Source organism: Diceros bicornis, chromosome 5 (genome assembly GCF_020826845.1).
Source record: "Diceros bicornis minor isolate mBicDic1 chromosome 5, mDicBic1.mat.cur, whole genome shotgun sequence".
Classification (NCBI taxonomy): domain Eukaryota; kingdom Metazoa; phylum Chordata; class Mammalia; order Perissodactyla; family Rhinocerotidae; genus Diceros; species Diceros bicornis.
Window position 1 is genome coordinate 80,919,820 of NC_080744.1, and position 23,152 is coordinate 80,942,971.

At 48.0% G+C, this 23,152-nt stretch overlaps 1 long non-coding RNA gene across 1 annotated transcript; it reads right to left on the reverse strand.

The window, feature by feature from the left end:
- Positions 1-611: 611 nt before the first annotated feature.
- Positions 612-22,741, reverse strand: LOC131406393 (uncharacterized). The gene is made up of 5 exons (XR_009220127.1): positions 19,551-22,741; positions 19,210-19,463; positions 14,710-16,324; positions 13,709-13,880; positions 612-961 (listed from the first exon to the last, which is right to left on the reverse strand). It is a non-coding gene; the product is annotated as an uncharacterized LOC131406393 (long non-coding RNA).
- Between the last annotated feature and the right edge of the window lie 411 nt (positions 22,742-23,152).

The window sequence follows — 23,152 nt, forward strand, 5'->3', positions numbered from 1 at the left end:
TAGGGACTGTCCCCATTAGGTTTCATTTGGTAACTGATGTGCATGTACGTGTGTGTGTACGTGCGTGCACACCAGGCAATCTCAGGCAATCTCAGTGGCTGGTTGGGTCAATCTAAGCTCAGGTCTACACCTGAACCAATTCTTCACTTTGGAGCATTTCTCCAAATGAATTGAGGAAAAGGCCAACAGAACAAGCAATTTAATGATTTGGCCCAGAAGTGATCCATATCACCTCCCTCATAGCCCCTGGACTCAGAGGAGTCCTATGGCCCTGCCTAGGGAGGCAGGAAAATGGACCCTCCCATGTGGTCCGAGAGAGCAGAGTGTTGGATCCAGACAAGCTTGGGATCTCTCCTCTACACACCACGGTAAATTGATATGCTCAAGGTCACCTATGTAGAAAAGGCTAGGCTGAGATTGCAGTCTGGCTCTGTGGTATTCAGTGTCTATGCCCCAAATCACAGTCAGAATGAGGTAGGGGTCTGAAAAGGGAAGGTATAAACAAATCAGGTCCTTGTTCTGCATAATGAGCCTGGGGGGCACCAGGAGCTGTCTGCATGCTAGGAGACCACCTCCCCTGGGACATTCTGGGGTCTGCAGGCCTCCCCCATCCTACTCCAGTGGCAGGCAGTTAACAACATCCCCTCACCTGATGTTACCCATGTCTTGGAATACTGGCCATAAGATAGGTGGATTTTCATCTGACATCTGACTTGGGAACACACCACAGTGACCACATGCCCCAGAAGCCCCCTGGTGGGTTTGAGGCTCACGATACAATATCTCAGTCAGTTTGGGCTGCTACAACAAAATACCACAGACTGGGTGGCTCAAACAATAGACAATTATTTCTCACAGTTCTGGAGGCCGGAAGCCCAAGATCAAGGTGCTGGCAGATTTGATTCCTGGTGAGAGCCCGCCTCCTGGCCCGCAGATGGCCGCCTTCCTGCTGTGTCTCCACCTGGTGGAGAGAAAGCAAGCGCATTGGTGTCTCTTCCTTTTTGTAAGGGCTCTAATACCATCTTGAGGGCCCCACCCTCATGACTTTATCTAAACCTAATTGCCTCTCAAAGGTCCACCTCCTAGTGCCATCCCATTGGGGGGTTAGGGCTTCAATATATGAATTTTGGGGGACACATTCATTCCATAGCAAAGGTTCAGGTTCTATGGCATCAGTGTCACTAGGGAACTCAGAGGACGTCTTCCTGCTGCCCTGAACCTGCTGCAGGCTCCTTCCCTAGTTGGGGGCCAGGGTGGCAAATGTTGCATGATCCCCTTTCCCTGTGGCTTCCTAGGAGGAGTCAGAGGGCAGAGAGGCAGTGAAGGGGTGGTGAAGGGTGGCTTGCCTTAGTTTTGAGGTTTGGTGGTTTTGGACATAGACCCTGAGCTTCCATCCCAACACTTTCCCACAGCTTGGGGCACAGGCCTGAGCAGCCCAGTCTTCGTGCTCTGGGTCAAAGAGTAGAGCAGGGCCTGATGGAACATGTAACACAGCAGCACTTGGGACCCATGGCAATGGCTGACTAGGGCCCTGGGTGGGACCCCTGCAGCATCACTAAGAAGAGTTTGGAGGTGAGCGTCTGTCCCGGGCTCATGGGCTGGCTGCCTCTCCCCTACACCTGCTTCAGTCTTTGCTTGATTTATTCCAAGGGCACATTTACAGTCAGAGGTCCCAGGCCTCTCGCCCATCCCAGGGTTCCTCCTTATTTCCCTGATAGTCTCTCTCTCTCTCCTACGCTCCCTCCCTCCCCTCTGCTGTGACATCTGCTCCTGCGAACCTGGCTGGCAGAGTAGATCATTCCCACCAGACAGGCCGACTTGGGGGAGAAGCTGGAAGTTTTTGTTGCTAATAGGGCTACCTTCTTCACTTGCATCAGCATTAAGAGGCTGCACAACCCACTTTTCCTGTAATTTGCTCTTCCTGCTCTTATAATCCTGAGCTCAGTGATGTAATTAATGCCTCTCTGTCCACTGCTTCCTGCAAGGATTTCTTTGGCAGGCCACGTTAAAGCCTGGGGCCCACCAGAAGGTTTCCGTTTTGTTCCTTCCATGTCTCCCTTTCCGTCACCCTTTCAGTGCTTCCTGAGACTTTCTGAATAAAGCCAGAGCAGCAAACTCTTGTCTCTGGCTTGTCTTGCTCCAGCTGAAAGCTCATGCCATTTCCTTGCGAACCAAGAAGCTTCATGTCGACTATCTCTGAGAAATTCTTACTCAGTTGATTACAACATTGCTGAACTTTTAGCAGAACATATGTTTATCCATTTAATTATCATTATTAAGTTTCTCTCCCACTCAAATTTTTGGCTTCACGTATTATATCATTTTTGGCTGCGTGTGCATGATGGGGTGGAAGGGAGTATAGAAGGGTAAAAAGATACAATTTACTGCTATTGACTATCATGCTGTGAAATTAAACCTTCGCTTTCTCCCAAGGACAAATATCTAAGAGCTATCTGTAGCAATAAGCAAATATTCCTTTCTTTAAACCAATTTTCTTTTGTTTCCAGAAAAAAAATCCTTTCCCTCACCAAGTCTTACTCACGCCTCAATCACTTCCTACTTGGATTATAGAGAATTTTTGTTTCACCACTGGTCTAAAATGATGTCTTCTGAATATACCAGAAGCCAGACAGATAGGAGTAAGATTGATTCTAGGCTCTGGCATTCTAGGAGATGATTAGTCTAGCTAGCCTAATCATTCTAGCAGATGATTAGTCATCTGCTTTACTCACTTGTGAAACACAGGATTAAAATCCAAATTGCTTGTCCAGATTTCCAAAATTTTCATCATCCCTGTTATTCCCATAATTCAAACCCAGAATCAACTTCACCTGTTATAGATGCCTGCCTTTCCTTGGTGTCCTTGTGGGTGACCATGTCCAAGCCACTGGCCGGGGAAGACAATAGAGGAGCTATGGATGACCCTTCAGTGAGAACCGCAGGCCTGCCCACTTTCCCACCCAGATCTAGTGTTCACTTGCCCATGGGCCCAGTTGTCTCCAGGGGAGGCTCTGTGGTGTTACTGCCAAGGACCCTCTGACCCCCTGGGGTGCCCTGGCCTGAAAGGACCCCACATTTGGCTCTGCTGTAACCACCATTCCCTAACACAGTCCCTTTCTCTTTTGCTCACCACCATTCCCTGCCAAGGTTCCCTGCTCTAAACCTGCTTTCTAGGACACAGGCGCCAGCCCAGAAAGCTGGAGCTGGGAGACAGTCCACAACGTCCAGGGGCCCCACTTGCACTTAGCCTGGGCCCACATGGTTGACATGTCTCCCCATGACTGGGATCCTGACAGTCTCTGCCTTCTCTCTCTCCTCCAATAATTGGCTCTTAGAGAGCAGCCTTCTCTTACCATCACCCACCTCCCTCCAGGCCTTGCCCCTGCTGTGGCAGAGATGGCTACATGCCATATTAGGGGTTCAATTCCCCAGGTGCACCCTGATGGCTCAGTTACCCAGCCTGCCTCTACCTCTGTTCTCGCACCTGCTAACTGGGATAATGACATCCACCCCACAGGAAAACCAGGAGGCTTTCAAAGGATAAGCTCCCCAAAGTCCCTGGAGCATAGAAAGGGCTTGGGAAATGTTAGCTCCCTTCTACCCCCACCCTCCTTCCCGAGGAGGAAATTCAGACAGAAAACCTTAGCTGTCTGGCTGAAATCACCTAGAGAAGCAAAGAGGGGAAACCCCCTAAAAACCCAAGATGGCCAAGCCAGACAGGGCAGGCACTTCCAGCTGGGCCTTTCCTGCTCTGGGTGAGCTCAGCAGGCCCTGCAGCATTCCAGGGAGGTGAGCGCCGGGCCAGTGGTCCAGGCGGCCTGTGCCTTGTCAGGAAGGCCACCCCAGGCCTATTGGGACTGCTCATCTAGCTCCCAGGCCACACCAGGAGCCTTAGGGGGCTGCAGGTGCTGTGTGAGAGCCCATGGGACCCCTCACTCCACACCTAGGCCTGCCTCGTGACAGGAAGCAAGCTGTCCTGAGAGAGCACTCTTTAAAACAGCCTCTGGTTGGGTGGGGGTCTACGGCCCATGTCGAATGCAGAATCCGCGCTGACCTTCTACTTATGCGATGCAGTCCGGGGCTTCTCTCTGGAAAGCCCACAGCTACTTTCCCGCCAGCTGTCTGACAAGGAAGGAACACACTGCTGTTTCTCCTGGATGGGCTCCAGCTCTCCCATCCTCGGGCAGCCCTCCCCTTTCCTGGCCTCGCCCTCCAGATCTCTTTGCGCACCTGGACAGCCCCATGGGGGCGTCCTAGGAAGTGCCCCTCACGCCCTGAACTCAACAAGAGCATCCGCCGGAACCCAGGGGCAGGCGCCTCCTTGTCATCTGTCATCCTTCAAGGCCCTGGCCTTTGTCAAAATCCTCCCACCAGCACACGAGGCCTGAACACTGCTTTCCGTAAGTCGGCTCTCTCCTCCAGAAGGTCAGCTCTCAGAGAATAACAGCCAAGGAATCAAAGTCCAGTGATGTTCCTGGCGACACCGAAGAGTGATTCAGAAGCTCTCATTTAAAATGGAATCAGATACTGAAGGATTATGTTGACGTCTACCCTCCACTAAGTGCTGACAACTTCCCAATGTCAGCCAAGGGAAGCCCAGTTTGGGCAAAAGCTGATTAACGTTTTTAAAGCCATGGAGCTCATAGGCAGAATCACCATTTCCTTATATACAGGGGCACTTGGGGAGCTCAGGAGGGCCGTCACCCCTCCCTTCTTCTCAGGAGGGTCAGGATCCAAGAGTAAGAGAAGAAATAAAGACACCACCTCCATTCTTGCCCTAGAAGAGATGCTTCATTGAGGCAGTTCTTCCAAAAAGGCTGGCCTGGGCCCACTCTGTGGCCAGAACCTGAGCACCTCCCGAGGCCAGCTTCCAGAATAAAAAGGGAGAAGCCAACCTCCCACGGCAGGAGCTGACTGTCTCCTCTCTGGAACAATGAGCCCAGATTCTCTTCCAGATCTGCATGACAAAATCACGAACATTTGTTGAGTTTGGATAGAGGAAACCCTTCCTATCCTTTTTTCTCTGCAGATGGAGGCACTGTCACTAGCCCCCCAACGCCTCCAAAAAGGCCCACACCCCAGCCAGGCCTCCAAAATTAAAGGGTGGTTCGTGTTTTAAGCAAGGAAAAGGGAGAGGAAAGCAGTGTAGACTGCAGCTCTGCATGGCAGGGGTGAGGACGAAAGGGGCTGTTGAGAGTAGAACCAGGAGACCTGCTCCCCCAGGGCCCCTTAGTAGCTTGGGGGCCCATTGGTAAAATCTCATCCACAGCAGGGTTCACAGGAATCTGACCCCTGCCTTCCAAGATGGCCCCCAAGTGACTTAGATATTTAGAGAAGACTGTTAGAATCCACAACAAAAGACTCCACAAAGAAATGACATTTGGAGTTTGAGGCTAATGCAATACTTAGGCTGGAAATGTCTGTTGTTTCTAAAATTACAGACCGAATCCTTCATTAAAATATTCTTTCCTGCCTGACGATCAAATGCTAGCAAGTGTTTAAAGCGCTCTTGATTTATCGATGCTGCAAAATCATCAGACTTCAGTTTTCTGAGGAAGGCAAAATTCTCAGGTTGTCCCCAGGTAGTTCAATGACATTAACGGCTTCATTACCAAACACCAGTGAAAGAGAAGGGCCTCATTTTTGGGGGGAATGAACTTGAGAAAGCAGATCCATTGCTGTGGATTTCCCAAGGCTCCTGGCCTGCTCCCGCTCGTGCACATGTCAAATCTTGAAGGCAAGACACACATCTGAAATGCCTTCAGTCACGGGTAGGAATTTACACCCCAGATGACTCTCTGTGTCCCTAACTGCAAGGTTTGGCCTTGCACCTCAAGTTTCTCCATTTGCAAATGACACAGAGAGGACATTATGAAATGTCTGTGGGTTTGAAAGAGGCTGGGGCGAGGGTCCCCGTGGGCATACACATTGTACGAAGCACGGCAGTTAGAAGGAAAGTGGGGTGCAATTCCTTGTGCCCATGACACCATCCTCACCCCCACCTCCTGGACAGTCTTTTTGTCTCTGTCCACCAATCTGATGATGATGTGTGAGGGCTTCTAGAAAATGGCTTGTGTTGTTCGGAGTTGCCTTTGCAACATTTTAATCATTTCTTCATTTAATCAATCAAACATGATTGATTCAATCAATCATTGAAATATTTCTTCACCAAGCATTATAAGACAATGGTCATTGTTCATCCATTCTCTTAAGAACTCTATGTCAAGCACCAGGTGCCAGATGAACAAGACACACAGGGCCCATGTCCTTGAAGCTCGCAGTCTGGGGTGGTAGAGTCCCATAAGCAGACACTAAAGAGAATCCAGAGGTCACCTCATCTGGGGGTCAGAGAAGGCTTCGGGCAGGATGGAAGGTTTCAGCTGAGGCCTGCAGTATGCCCAGGATTGGACCGGGGGAGAGAGAGTCTGAAGCGGAGTGGGGACCCAGGCCACACCGTGCCGCAGCAACACTGGATGCAGAGTTGGTGAGGTTAGAGAGGGTACGTGCGGGCAAGTAGCCGGGATGCAGCTGAGAAGAGCTGGGCACAGCCCAACGAAGTTTAAACTTCACCCCAAGGGCAATTTCAGGATGCAAACCTGGCATGTTAGTGCCAGGTGGGTCAGTTATGGATGTCATCAACTCTAAGATGCCATCAATTTTAAGCCACAATCCATTTCAGGAATGTTAAAATGAAAAAACCACACATACAAGAAGATGAGAAGTGGAAGGCCAGGCTGTCGAATGAAGGAAAAATAATATCAGTTCAAAGCAACCCAAGCCTGAGGCAGCCCCGGGGGGAGCGCAGGTTGGGGAGAGGAGGCCATACATAGCACCACTCGGGAAGGTGGGGGATAACCGTGTGCCCCTTTATTCCTTTCCCTCAATGCTTTTGTCCAGACCCAACCAAATAAAAATAAACCTCAAGGTCTGACAAAGTAAAAAATAAAGTCCAGAAGAAGGTTTCCTGAGTGGGGTATGGAGACAAAGGGAACCCGTGTTCTTTCTGAGGTGGCATTAGTGCTATGAGGCCCCCAGCCCCACCACAGAGCTGCCTTTCTGACCCCCAAATCACCCCCAAACTGTCCCCTGCTCTGTCCCTCCTCCCATGAGGCAGTGGCCATCCTGCCCACCCCTGGATGCTCAGCATTCACACACCATATTTCCCCGTTTGCATTTTACCCACATTTTAATGTTTCTAAAATCACAATGCCCCTTAAATCGACGTGTACCTTGAAGATGATGGTGTTTTTCCCCTGAAAAGCCATTAAATTGATGGTGCAACTCACAATCATTTATAATCTAGAGCTTAGACTCTAGAATATTTGGCAATCCATGGGCCCAACAGATCATGCTGTAGTGACTGTGCAACATTAAATAGGGGACCTGTGCTTTTTTTAAAATACTGCTGTCTCCAACTGGTCTCCCCTTTTTGCAGATGTGCACAACGAGTCACTAATAAACAAATTCCAACCTCTACTGGATAATTCTTCAAAAGAAAAAAAATTGAGGAGTATTTGGATGGTTATAGGATTTAGAGTCACACATATTTTAGGAAGTGTCTTTTGTACCCCCACTTAATGGTATGGCTTTTGCACAGGGAGAAATGACCACAGCAGAGCAAGGCTGGGCATTTGGCTGCCTGTAGTTTGCTTAGCTTGCTGGCTGTCATTTGATGGTGCCCATTGACACACAGCCTCTTAGTCATCTTTACAGTAGCCCTGTGACCACTGTCCGGATGTGGAAACTGAGTCTTGAGGACCGAGGGGGCTACCTGATGCCATGCAGCAAGGAGGTGTGCAGTCAGGACTTGAATGCAGGTGCATCTAATTCCGCAGAACCAAAGATTCTGGAAGGACATGGCACCCATGATGCAAATCAGCTCTCCTTAACACTCTTCTGGGAGAAATTGGTGTGCATGATTCCCCTCCCTGCTGCACAGCACTTCTCTGTTTAAAAGGGGTCCCTGGGTGGGGGTCAGCTCATGAGACTGTTTTCTTTCTTTCTATCTCTGCCCGCAACTATGCACTGGGAAAGGGCCCTTGGCAGAGCTCATTACTTTCTGGTGTCTTCCAGATATTAAAACAGTGAGGTCCAGACTGAAATGTCAGTCTCCTGCCTAACTTGCCTCGACTCAGCCCAATCAGTACTCCTCCACCTGGAGGTGGAGGGATCAGGAGCTCTCTCTCCTTCACAGCTCCACCTGTCTCCCTTCTCCAGCCCCAGAGGCTGGGGCCAGGGTCGTGATCAGGGATACATCAGGACTGCGCTTCTGTCTGGTGCAAGGACCTGCAATGGGGTAGGTGGCCTCCACCTTTTCCCCAGGCCAGTGTGCTGTGAGCCCTTAAGCTCTCACACAAATCTCAGATTCCAATATCTAGGTTGAGTGTTCTCCAAATTCCATATCATGCCATGTGGGCTGGTGGTCCTGTAGCTCAGCAAGTGGCCAGCTGGGCAGAGAGGTGCTGGTCTCCCTCTCCCGGGCACCCTGGGCTCCAGGAGAAATAGCCAGTGCCCACCTGCCTCACTTGGTTGGGCCGGGGAAAACACAAAGGCTCCCCACAAGGCTGCCAATGCAACCTTGACCTTTCCCTCCCGCCCCTAGTCTTCTCTTCCTACAGACTGAGGGGCACGGTAGGCAGGGATGTAGTGCCAGGACGCTGATGGTGGTTGGGTGGCTCTGGCAGCTCTTGGAAGCCTTCAGGGAGCTCTCTTTCCAACGTGGAAAACCCAGCCTTCCATTCGCAGGTGTGGCCATGTGCCTGAGTCCAGCCTGGGGCTAAAGGGAAAGCCTCCAGACCTACTGTTAAAAAGGAGGGGGTCAGGTAGCCAGAGAGCAGAGCTTACTCTCCTCGGGCAGTAGCTTCTGCATCCCAACACTCCCATCTTCTTCTTATCTCCCGGAAGCCACACATATGTGCCCATTACTGCTAGTCCTGTATCCTTACTTTTTCATAGCCTCCTATCACTTTGATGAGCAAACTTTGAAAGGTGAGCCCTCATCCTTCCCATCTAAATCCAGTGTCCAAAGACACTGAGGAGCTTGACCAGACCAAGGAGGCCACAGATAGGTGAGGTTTAATTTGGTGACTGTTTTGGGCTGAATTGTGTTCCATCCCCCAAATTCCTATGTTAAAGTCCTAAATGTGACCTTGTTAGGAAATAGGGTCTTTGCAGATTTAACCAAGGTAAGATGAGGTCATTACGGTTGGCCCTAATCCAATATGACTTATGTAACAGGGAAATTTGGATGCAGAAAGACATGCACCCAGGGAGAATACCATGTGAAGATGAAGGCAGAGATCAGGGTGACACTTCAACGAGCTAACGAATGCCAAAGATTGCCAGCAAACCACCAGCAGCTAGGGAAGAGGCCTGGAACAGATTCTCCCTCACAGCCCCCAGAAGGAACCAACCCCGCCAACACCTTGATCTCAGACTTCTAGTGTCCAGAACTGTGAGACAATACCTTTCTGTTGTTTATGCCACCCGGTTTACGGTACTTTGTTATGGCAGTCTGAACAAACTATAACAGTGACCAACATCCTGGATTCTCCAGAAAAGTTATAATTCCAAATGTTCTAAACCTTGGTCCTCATAAGCTGTCAAAATGTTCCAGAAGTTCAAATTTAAGCTACAAAATATTCTTTCCCAAGCTGCCTCCCAGACTCTCAAATAGCATAAAAACCCATTGAGGGACCATAAGTCTTGATTTAGGGTTCAGAAAATATGGACACCACATGTGTAGATCCATCCAGGAAAGCCTGCCTCATCAGGACTCACTTTACCCAGCAGGGAAGCAACCATGTTCTCTCCTGCTCTCCAAACACACGTGACAGCACTGGGGCTGGGCCCACCCCACGGAGGGCCTAGCAAACCCCTGTGATGCCCACAGACCTGGCCGACTCTTCTCAGACAGAAGGCTTGGAGCCCTGCAAGAGTGAGCCAGCACGCAAAGGTGATGCTCCTGGCTCAGAGGTGCCAATTCCTGCTCTCCAACTCCATCCTCCACATCAGTGCTGTGAGTCCCCACAGGAGGTCACCCCTATTTGAAGCGCACACACGACCTCCAGAGGGGCTCCTTATCATATGCCACCGCCTGTCTGTGCTTGAACACATCTAAACCCTGCTGGTTGTGGCTCAATCCATCACAGTGACACAATTAGGATGGTTCTGAAAAACCAACAACTAGTTTTCTTGGGGCATATCTGCTGCTTTTATGCAGCATGGAGATTCTCAAGCCAGAAGGCCATGGGTTTTCGGTTGGGTGGTGCTGCTTGGTTTAGGTGTGGAAGCTGGGCTTTCCCACTGTTGCTCGCCTTTCACTGGACGGGCTGACAAGGAACTGAACACCCCATGCAACGTGAGCAATGCCAGGGAGTCAACCAGATGCCTCGGCAGCCCCGGTCGGAGTGGAGAAAACGATTCACTGTGAAATGTGTCAAGGTGGCTTCCATCAAAACCAAACCCACAGCGACTTGCGCTTTGATGCCCAACACCTGGCCTCGGGGTGGACGGTTTAGAAACACGACAGTAACGTCAGCCAAGGGCTCAGTTAGACCGAACTCACTGCTGGTGGGCCTGCTGGGGAGGCTCTGAGAGTGTCTAACACAGACAGACGTGGGCCACCAGCCCATCTCCACCGTTTCCTTGCGGTGTGCCTTTGGGCAAGTCACTTAGCCCCTCCATGCCTCTGGTTCCTCATATTCACCCTGCAGTAAGAGAGCACCTACCTCACAGAGCATTATGAAGGGTTCCATGAAACAGAGAGCATACAGTAAGCACACACATACACATGCATGCACCCATGTGCCAGCACTACAAATAGTTTTCAAGGATCACAGCTTTCAGGCCATTAGAGCCAGCAGGGCCCTGAGGAATAGTCTGGTGCAGGGGAGGAAGGGACAGCCCGAGGGGAAGGCTGCACTTGGAGGGCTCAGGGCAAAGCAGAGCCGGCACTCAGGCCTCCTTCCCCCACCAGGGAGCTCAGTGCCCTCACACAGAGGGGGGACACTTCACATCCTCATGCTCTATCTTTATTAGTCCCCAACAGTTCACAACGTCAGGAAAGACGATTTTCTTTAATACATGAGCCTCTGATTACAGGAAGGAAACAATTTTAAAATGGCATCTAGAAATGGTTACTTAGGTTGGGTGGGAACATAGGGACATAACGATCCTCAGTCCTCCACTTTCCCACCCTCATGTCTGTGAGCGTTTTTTTGGGTGTGTGTGGGGGTGTTTGTGTTCAAACACAAACAAGTCTGAGTCACAGAATTTAAACCCTAAGGAAGGGAGTTTTTAAGTGGGTCTCCTCAGCTCCAACTCTGTGGGACACACCAACTCGGGCTATCTATTTACTTTGTTATTCGGTTGTTGGCCCGAGAGATGAAATATGGGATTAGAGAAGGGGGTGGAAATAAACCACCATGGTGTAAAGAAATGAGGAACAAAATCCTCCATCCAAAGGAAAACAAACAGGCCTGGCCAGGCCTTCCCCTCATCGGGCTGGCCTGCTGCCTCACCTCACTCCAACTGAAGTAAACATATAGGGAGGAAGATGTAAGTCGGATAAAGTGCCGCACATCCCCACACACTGCTAGTTCCTGGAAAAGACACAAGCATTTCCCAGCCTCTGCTAAGAGGCCAGATGTTTTCCTCATTAAGGCTTTCCTAGGGTAGAAATGATTCTTGCCTGTTTAATCCTGGAGTAGATTAGTAGTCTTGCTCAAGGCCTGGGAACTGTCTACTTTCAATTGCCCTTAGAGATGAAACTCTTAAAACATGTTCTAGTACACAGCCTCATCTATGAAATATACTTCCCAAGAATGTTTACCCTGAATCCAGCCTCATTGCCAGACTGATCTCCAATTTACAGGAAATACCAAAGGTAGATGAAGAAGCTAAATGACACCAGGCATAAACAGTCACATAATCCAGGTTACGGGACATTCTCCAAGGCAACTCTTCTGGACTCTTCAGTCAATCTCATGCTTTTAAAAATAAGTAAATAAATAAGGTAGGGGGTACTGTTCTAGACTAAAAGAGACCACACAGATACAACGAAATGCATGTGTAAACCTAGATTAGATCCTGATTAAACATAATATCAAAATAGTTATAACAGACATTCCTATGGCAATTGGGGAAATTTGAATATGGAATGGATATTACATAAGATTATGGAATTACCATTATTTTCTTAGGAATGATATTGCCATCATGTTTATATTGAAGAATGTCTTTATTCTTAAAGACAAGGTGAAGTATTTAGGGGTGAAATGTCATGATGTCTACAATTTACTTTTAAATGGCACAAAAAAGATAAGTATGTTATTTACACACAGAGATAAAGCAATGATGTTAAAAAATTCACAATTGTTGGATCCACATGAAAGTATTCATTGTATAATTTTGTCAACTTTTTTACGAGAAAATTTTCATATTAAAAAGCTGGGGAAGCAAAAGAAAAATAAAGAGAAAAAATAAAAGGAAAAATATTTTAAAAACTAAGAATTAAAAAGTTGGAGAAAAATTCATTGTAATTAGAAGCCATGCATTTCACTACTTTGTCTTCTGAAAAGCACAGTGGAGAATACTGCCGGCATGCACATATGTGCCATTCAACAACCACTGATGAAACAGGAAGCAGGAGATTATAAAATCCCAATGCAGGTTAGTGGTGACTTCTCAGGAGGAGCGGGGAGCACAGATGTCAGTGACAGTGACTGTTAGTATTCTAGTCCTTGGGTTGTGTGGAGGCTTGATGCCTGTTACATACTATTAACAAACGAATAAATAAAGCGGGGGAGGGCCACGCATGGATGATGACGATAGCTCAAATATCAAGTAAAATAAAATACTGCCCATGTCCTGTTCTTGGTTATGTGAATGATGAGAAAATGTTCTCATGTTGAGTCTTCAGTCCTCTGGACACTGAAGCAAAATGACTCATTATGCGACATTTCCTTTTATCCACTTATTTATATCCACTTATTTATTCATTCCACAAATATTTACTAAGGGTTTGCTATATTCCAGGTATGTAGTATCTGTGTGTGTGTGTATATATATATGTTTACTATATATACTTACAAATATATATATAATTTACTGAAGGTCTGCTATATTCCAGGTATACAGTATGTGTATATGATATATACAAATATATGATACATATTTACTGAGGGTCTGCTACATTCCAGGCACATATACATAGGTCAAATGCTGTAAAGAAAAACATAAAGGGTATCAAAGGGCTTGGGAGCAAGGAGCCTCACCTTTTGGCCAAGGGGCAGGGGGCAAGCTCTCCAAGAAGGTGCCCTTTGGGCAGGCCTGGAATGACTGAGCAAGCTGCCATGTGTGCTTCGGAGAGGAGTATTCTTGGTAGAGGAACAGTACGTGCAAAGTAAGGTTCTGGGGCAGGAGTGTGCTCTTTGTGTCAGGGAACACTAGAGGTCAGAGCAGCTCCAGTGAAGGGATATGGGTCAAAGCAGGTTTTAAAGCCACAATAAACAGATTTGGTGTGTTAGATTTGGTGTGTTAGAAGCAATCAGTGGGTTTTGAGCAGGGAAGTGATATATCTGATTTGTGCTGTTAAAGGTTAAAGCTGAGTGAGTCTCTTGAACAAGTGAACCAGAACACTGTTTTATCCATGAAGGCAGAGATGATACTCAAGACACTGAGCAACTTGCAAGACAAGGGCACTGACCAATCAGAACTGATGCTGGTCCTCACACAAGAGCCAGGCGCTGGAGAGCCCCTGCTGGGGCAGGGGGCCAGTTCTGGAGCTGCTGGATCTGGGTGAGGTCTCCGAGGTCGAGGAGGGCTGGGGCAGTGGGGGCAGGAGCACGGGAGAGCTCAGAGAATGCTTGTTTGCCCATCTGTATGGAAGTAGTCAATATTTTAACAAAAGAACGGGTAAATACACACTTGTACATAGACATAATGAATATAAATAATACTAAATCATATCTCTGTCTTAAGTAGCCAGGATTGAGCTGGAAGTTTAAGTAAACCCAATGAAGGTCATCAATGAGCAGTTCTACTTCTCCCCCTGCTCCCTTTATTTATGGGAAGTACAAGAACCATCCATCCATGCGTCCATCCACCTGTCCATCCAGCTATGCATAGAGTCAATAGTTTTTGAGCTGCTGGGATGTGTCAAGACTGTTTTAGTGCTGGGATTTATCAGTGAACAAGACAGGCAACATCATCATTGATCTCATGGAATTTATATTTTAATGTAGACAGACAATAAAAAAATAGACATGAAGCAAATTTCAGCCTGAGAAAATAAAAGCTCTTAATGATATGGGTTTGGAGGCAGGTTGGATACTTTAGATTCTAGAAGAAATCAGAGAGAAATAAACAATACAAAAGAACTAGTTCCTGCCATATCCCCAGTCCCTAGAGAAGCACTGGCATAGGGAAGGTGCTTAATATACATCGGTTGAAAGAGAAAATGAATGTGGAATATTATATAGCCATTAACAAGAATTAGGTATATCTACACATGGTAATATGAAAAGGTCTCTGTGAGTAGAGATAAGCTACAGAGAGATCATTTTGTAAAACTAAATGCACACATAGATTCAGAGAGAAAGAGCTGGAAGAATCCACACTACATGGTTAACACTGGGAGGCAAAGAACAGGGAACACTTTTTACCTAATATATATTTATTGTTTACATTTTAAGGGTATATACGTACTTTGAAATAACCAGGACTTTTCAAAACATGCACACAATGATTACATGCGTCAGAAGGTGTGACCTGGAAATGGAACATGAATACTGGTGAATACTTTGATCCAGTCATGAAAACGAGACCAAACACTGTTGCTTTACAGGTGACGATTCTTCAAACGTCGTGGAGTAAGCTCCCTCACACTCAGTGCCATCAGCCAGGCTCCCTGACGCTCCCCAGGGCCTCTTACGTGTCCAAGGAAATAAATGAATAGAGCATGTTACATTTTCTAACGCATGTATATGTCTTATCTCAGAAACACGGAGCAGCCAGCGTAAAAACAGAAAATAAAGAAAGAAAAGTATTGACAGTTTCAAATTACAGCATCCTGGTGGCACCACTGAAACAAAATTGCCAGGATTTACTGGCATTTAAATAATCCAGATCTTCACGGTGGAGGAAGATTAAGGACTGACTTGGTGAGCTCTCAATCCAGGTGATTTCTCTTACTGGTGTGAGACAAAAAGAACTGGAAAGAATGAGGCTCTCCTTGTTTCTCATTATAGAGAGAACTGCTGCCTGTTGGGAATATCAAAAACCTAGAAACAAAGGCATCCTGTACAGATTTTTGTGGAAGGATTAAAAAACTAACGAGCATGCTCTCCCTAAATTCTCCTGGGCAGTGGCGGCCCCAGAGCCCCACCATGACAGCTGCACACACAGAAATGGGTGGGTGGGATGCCGGCAGGAGAGCGTCCAGGGGTGAGGGCTCCCTGACCCTAGAGGCTGAGCAGGCGAATCACGTGGCTCCAACTCTTAAAAGACCCTGTAATTTTCAGTTGGCTAATGGGGGGAAAATCAACATGTGAATCACCTTTCAAGTATTTAATTTAATTAGACAAGGAAAATGAGGCTTCTTTAAAATTCTTACTTGGTATTACCTTCTGTCACAAAGCAGCCTAGCGTAATTGGTAAAAGTGGTTACTGAGGCTTAAGCTTATTTATCACAGCTGGTGCACTTTTACAAAGTGAGTTCTATGGTGCTAAACCCTCCGCCAGAGCAGTGCAGACCCCGGAGCACGGATTCCAGTCTTTTCATCAACCACCTCTAATAAGCCGAGGTAATAGGTGGGTGGGGAGGGGAGGGGAGGGGAGGGGGTATATTAACAAACAAACAGCCCGTCTGGAGCTCACGGTTGGTCTGTTGCCTCAGGCGTCTGTTCTTCCCCTCCTGACTTCACTGTAACTTCAGAATCATACAGAATGGCAGGTCAAGGAGCCCTTAGCTCATCTCCTCTAATCCTTGGCAAATGACTTGTCCACTCACACAGCCAGTTACCAGCAAAGCCAGATAAACACAGGCCGTGTGATGCCCTCGTCACAGATCTTTTCTGTCTTTAGGAAGCTAGTCAGAAAGAACTTGGAGCTGGATCTCGGAGGCCAAAATCAGGCGTGTTCCGCAGCAGCCTTTAATCTCTGGCTCTTCTGTGGCCCTTACTGTTTTTTCCATCGTGTTAGTAATTTTCGTTTATCTTCTCTTCTCTCCAAGGGTCCAAATATTTGGAAGGCAGGTTCATGATCCCATTCCTCCTCGATAACTAGAGGGCTGACTGCAGCATGTGGTAGGCACTGGATACAACTGTGTTGAAAGAAAGAAACCTCTCCATGTTAATAACCAAGCTAACTGATGAATTTTAGGAGTCAGATTCCTCAACTCAAATAGATTAAAACTTCCACATAATGAGTAGATGTCTGCAGTGTGCTAGCCTCTGTGTTGGAATCCAAAAGCTGAGATAAAATAGACCTGGCCCACAAGGAACTTACAATCAAGCAGGCAAGACAATTTTTCATTTTTGTGAAAAATATTAAATGAATGCTCAGAGAACAATACCACAAACACCCATGTACTCACGACCCAGACATCTAAATTTTGTCATATTCACGTGGTCTCTCCCAACCCAAAAAACAGACAAATGAAACCAGTATTACAACAGTCTGGGAACTGTTTGTGATCCTGGACCACTAGGCCAGGGATTTGGCCTCATTTCCCTTTAGAGAAATATTTACTTAGGCAAATTAGGAGATACAGGGGTTGGAGAATAAGACTGTCGAAATCCTTCCAAGGATTGAAAGACCGTAAATATTATATTAAGCACCTTTGCCCGATGCAGGATTTCTGGCCCCCCTCTACCTTACATCTTAGCAGGCTGCAGCGTTGTTAGGCGGCGGCTACACACCTGACAGGGCAGGCTGCCTGCAGCCACTACCCCGAGCCCTGCCAGGCCAGGCTTTGGAACCAGCGGTAGGCTGGACCTCCCTGGGGAAGTGCCCTCAGAACCTTTGGGAACACCACTACTGTCCTTGCCACATGTGTCCCAACCGGCTCCCCCACCCCCAAGGCCATGTGATCCTTGAGACTGGAGCCTTGAGAGCACCACTCGTTACTTGTCCCAAGCCCTGGGCTGTGTGTAGTGACCTATTGTACCATGAGGAGAAACTGCATATATCGCCTCTCCTTCAAGTTGTCTGTTTTTCCATTTTCCAGTGGGAAGGATCAAAACCCATCAAATTGTATACATTAAATATGTGCAGTTTTTTGTATAACAATTATACCTCAATAAAACTTAAAATCTTATACCTTAAAACAAAGGGGGAACTGATTCTTCCTTTTAGCAGGCAGACTCCATCCAGAGATGACTCCATGTTGGTGGCTCTCAGAGTGGTTTCTGGACCAGTAGCAGCATCTGATGCAAAGCTATACATACTCATCTGCTGGCTAATTTATTTTTTTTCTTAAAGCAGGTAACACCAGCTTAGCCCCCAAGAAGCCCAGGCTGCATCCAGGGGCTGGGAAAGGAATCGTGGGTGCTGTGGTTCCCTTGGAGAGCTCAGGGGAGCTCAGAATGCATTTGGCCCGACCTGGCAAGGTGTCGTCCATCCACTGTCAGCATTTAGGGCAACACTGCTGACGCTTCTTTCCATCTTTGGGACACACTGTTGGCAGCCTGCCTCGCAGGCAGTGCCAAGGCACATGCTGGTTGAAGCAGCTCGAGTCAGTGTCTCTCCACCCTGCAGCAGGCTGGCTCTCATTATTAATGTTTGCCAGACATATTATTTACGAGCTGCTAAACTAGGTTGAAGAACAATAATACCAGGATAACAAAACTACAGGCTACTGGTTTTGTCTGTGCTCAACTTAAGTTAAGTAGTTGCAAAAGATAATTGGTGACATAAAGGCCCAGACATAGAGTCAGCTTGTAATGTGGCAGGGGAGGTTTGTGGTCTTTGTTGACACATACAGAACTTTTCAAGGCTGACCCATAAAATAAGGGGACTCATTTTACACGTGGCTTCTGAGAGTCAGTGGAGCTACTTTATCCACAACTCATGGACAAGCAGGTAGATGGTTTCCGTAACATCTCATAGTAACTACTGGACTTTTCTCTTTTTTTTCCTCTCTCTCTTTTGCCATGGAAGAGCCTGAATACCCAAATGCAGTGGTTCTGAGTGTGGTCTCTGAACCAGCAGCATCCATATCACCTAGCCACTTGTTAGAAATGCAGATTCTTGGGCTCCACCCCAGACCTACTGCATCAGAAACTCTGGGAGTAGGGCTCAGCAATACCTTAACAAGCCCTCCAGGGGATTCTGATGCTCACTCAAGTTTGAGACCTACTTGTCCTGATGTATATAGTGGAGTCCCATTGTTCCACACTCCAGGGATTATGTACATTTTGAAATTAGAACGTAGAAGTCCTTGGCCAAGCACAGCCCTACCCCATTTCCACACAGCTTGGTGCCCCCACACGAGCCCTGCTTCCTTTCTCTCCCACTCACCTCTTATCCATCTTCTGGGCTTTCACACTGGGTGGCTCCTGGCACTATTCTGGTCCCTCAGCATAGACACACAAAAAATATGTATTGAACGAGCAAGCAACCCTCCACTGGATCATTTCTAAGCTTTCTCAGGATTTTGTGAACATGCTCAGTAAAGAACACAAGAGTGGAGCCTGTGAATGTTACACAAGGAATCTCTCATGCAGAACTAAACTGGGGTTCTGCTGTTAGGAAGACCAACGGACTCCTCTCAGGAGCTTTATTATACACTTGCCAGGGGTACAGTCTGACTGGAGGACTATCTCAACTTACATACCATGCAAAGATGGTTCTACTAAGTTCTACTAAGCAGGCATTTTATTATTGTCCATTAAAACAGAAGGTGATTAAAGTACTTTTTAATTTAAAAAATTATTAAATGGAGAAAGAAGTAATGGTATCAGTTCATCTCAGGTTTTTTTTCTTTGAACCCCCTAATAACTTCCTAAACATCAAGTATTTCCATGAAGCTAGCCTGTTACTTAATTACAGGCTTTATAAGTAAGTGCTTCTACAGAATTCTCAAAGGAATTGCCGGGATCTTCATATAATACAGGGTTTAGATGTTCCACACAGGAGCCTATATACTGGCCCTTTTATCTTAATGCACAAAGGTGTCAGAAGAGGACACAATGAGGGGTTACACACCTTGAGGAGCCAGCCTGGCTCAAGGATGAGGCAACCCGACAAAGGCTGTGAACCGAGGGGCCAGCACCCCCGCCCTGCTCGCTGTGGGGCACTGCGGGGCCCACTCTGGTTACGCAGTGACCCTCCAGGGGTCCTCTCAGGCAGGTGAACATCCTCGTGGGCACTCACATCATGGCTCACCATTCAGGACACTCAGTATTGCTGTTGCTCCCCTCCCAGTTCTGAGAGACTTTCTTCAAAGGTACCATGGGAGCCTGTAGAGTGGGCAAAGGAAAGCAAGTCGACTGACAGCACGAAGAACCCAGAGCCCGGCCCAGCATCACCACCTGCTGCGAGCCCACCTCTTCCTGTCTGCGTGTCCTCTCCTCTCCCTCAACCGCGGCGGGGGATTCCCCAGGTCTCTTCTAGCTTAAAAACTCTCTCTGCTCCCTAAGACCTTCTCATTGAAGACAGACGTTCAGGACTCATGTGGAAACAGTTAAGTGAGGAAAGGAAGAGAAAGTTGGGAGAGAGGGGGCCAAGGGAGCAGACTCGGAACCCTAGCCCAGTCAGGGCAGGTGGGGACTCAGTGCCCAGGAGGCAGGAGGAGGCATGCGCTCACACTCCCGGCACTGGGCTCAGCATGGCGCGCTCGGACGTAGGCTGAGTACACGGGCAGGGCCCAGAGGCGGGGCGGCAGGGAGACAGATGCTGGGGAACCACCACAGGGCTCAGTCCACGTGCTGCTTCTGGACGCCAGGGGATTACAGACTCCTTTGACAATTTGACAGTGCCCCAGACCCTCCTCCCTGGAAAAGTCACACGTGCATGCCCTGAGAGGGGTTTCCTACGTTCTGCTTTAAGAACCCTGAGGAAGAAAAGGACACACAAAGAACAAGACAGTGGCTGACACGGTGACCGCAGAAGCAATAAGGACGTCTGGGGGAGCCCGAGGAAGGGGGAGTAAGGCCAGCTGGGAGGCTTGGGGAAGCATCCCTGGTGAGGAGGCCCTGAGGGGGTGGGGTGAAGCGGGGTGGGGAGTGCCAGGGAGGGGCAGAGCCCGACAGGCAAACTGGAGGGGGGAGAAGACTCAACCTCAGCCTCTTCGTCTGTGAAAATGATCAAAACAACTACCTCGCAGGGTGGTGGTGAGAATTAAATGAGAGTATATGTAAAGTAGCTGAAGAGAGTACAACTGTGGACAAATTGAATGTTGGTTCCCTTCCGGCTTTCTTGCCTGGGACCAGAGCTTTGAAGGGGCTCTCACACCTGCTCCTTCACTCACTGAACATCTGCGAGGCCATTGACCACACGCAGGTGTTGTTCTAGTTGTTGGGCGACAAAGCCTAAGGCCAGATCCCTGCCTTCCAGTGGCAGTTTCCCCTTAGGAAAAGGAACTGCAGGGCAACCCCTCCAACCAGAACACAGCCAGGGCCAAGGGACCTGAGGCTGGACAGGAAGAGCATCCCCAAGACTTGGAGAAGCCGTCCCAAGAAGTGGCCCCAACGACCATCCTGGGTTAGGGCTGAGAGCCCAGCAGGACGCCCCTCCCCTGCTCTCCCCAGCTGCAGAACTACCAGCCAACGCTCACACCTGAGCACCAGCCCCTCCACCCCTCCTTTGCTTAGTTTCTCACCTCCTCCTGGACTTGATGAGCCCAAGTTCCTATAAATCCACAGGCCCTTAACATGGAAGCCCTGCTCACGACACACAATCATAGCTGACCTCTCTGCCGAGGCACCACAGGCCTGCCTTACTCCCTGGAGAGGAAAGCCAGCTTCCTCCCCAACACGTTTCTTGTCAGAACCTCATCCCTGTTCATCTAAGGGCTTATTTTAACACTTACTAACACACACACACACCGCTCTGGGGGTGGGTGGTAACACACATTTGTCACTTACACCTTATAGGACAGATAAGCCTGAAGACAGATTTAACAGGCATCAGGTTAAAGGCGAGTGTCCTGAATGGGCTGCAGCAAAGTTGCTGCTTCCCAAGCCCACAGTGGGTGTAGGACACAGCGGCAAAGCTGTGCAGGCCCAGGCAAGGCAGTGTCTCTCATTCTATAAGGGGCTCCAAGGTAAGGATGCAACTGCTACCAGCTCTGCCTGTCTCAGTTCTAGGCTCCTGCTGTAGCTTGCAGCCTGTCATCGCACCGTGGCTGTGTATCTGGCCCCTTTCTCCCAGGGCTGGCTCTCCCCACAAGGAGAGGTACGAGGCAAGGGATTTTCCTCTCTCCACTGTTGCTATTACCCCAGCATTTGCAGGCCCTAAACCACTACACCTCACACCCTAGAAACACCTGCCAGATGGGGAGGTGGTGGTGGTGACTTTCACATCTATTCTGTATTGGGTATGGCAGGAAGTTGGAAGAAAAACAGCTACCTTGTTATTAACACGTCTATTGTGATTTTAACTAAGGGACCTCAAAATCTTCTATGGATAGTATATTTGAGTAGTCAGTACTTTCTGGAATAAAGCATCATTACCTTAGTCTCAGGGGCTGATGAATTAGGGTAAACCAATAACACGACCTTCTCCAAGTCGGCAGCCAGACTCAGCCCTCCATATCTAAATAAACAAGTCTTACTTTCTACTTGCCAGAGATAATGACCTAAAGCTCCAAGAAACTGATAGGTTAATTCGTCAATCAGCTTCTTACAAAAAAACACCAGGAGAAGCCTCCAGATAAGAAACGTCTATTTTAAAGTGTGCACAACAATTAGCTGTGATCTAAGGATATTTATTTCAACTCAACTTTATTTCTAAGACAAAATAAACAGGTTCCTCTCTCTACTCCTCCAAAAGTCTCTTTAACTCTCAGTGGAAATATATATTATGATTGTGAGGGATCATAAAATATGGTGAAAGGATGGTGGTATAGCGATTGCTTAGCCACCTATAATGAAAGCTGAAAAAAAAAGCTAAGTACGAATGCCACTGGCATCTTTGGCCAGGCTCATATATTCAGTTATTCAACCCACCTTATACACACAGTGCAAAACAAACACAGCATACAGCAGTAATTCCTATTGCCACACTCACCAGGGGGCCCCGTAGTTCCTAAGGGCACCCCAGAATGTAAAGCTGTTTCCTTTCAGTCAAGATTATTCAACAAGGCATGGCAGAGGCTAAGATCAAACTCTCAGAAAACATTTTGTAGGAAATCAGAGGCAGTTTTATGGATGTCTGGGGTTTAAATCCAGAAAGTATCTGTATAAAATCCTGAGACTTGCCAACTCTTGCCAAAATGTATCTCATCCCATTATTGCTCTGCTAACAATAGGACAGGACAACTTCTGTTCCATGGAAAACAACTGATGTGAGGGAGAGCAGAGCCCCCCTAATCCCAGGACAGCTGAAGAACGTAGAGGTTGAGGCGGCCTGGCTTCTATGCCCTACCCCACCAGTCATTACATGCACAGCCATTGAATCACTTCAGTTCTCAACTGCTCAGCCTTCTCCTGTAAAAGGAAAGGTTTGGACTAGATTAATTCATTGGAAAAATACTGACCAAGCACCCACTATGTGAAGGTGCTGTGCCAGGTAGGCACTACAGAGGGCGAAGTGGTTAAAGAAGGACCAACTATGCCAGTGCTTTCCTACTACTTAAAAAATACCATTCATGCTGTACATAGAAAAGTGGAGAAGAGCATATGGGGTGGTGATGGGCCAGGGGCTCAGCCCCAGCGCCCATCTAGCCGCCCAGAGAACTGACAGCTCTGTCCAAGCAGAGCTGTGACCCACCAGTGAGCTGGGGCTCCCTGTCGGGAAGCTCTGAGCTGGACATGTATGGAGTGTACCCTGCCTCAAAGAGAACTGTAACCCTTCAGAGGCTCAACGCGCTGTGCGAGCTCAAGGAGGGAGACTCCTGGTAGAAAGAATTCCCTGCAACCAAAAGTCCAGTGGTCTCTTTGGAAGCTCGCCATCACAGCGCCCATACCCATGCACAGTTGATCACGTG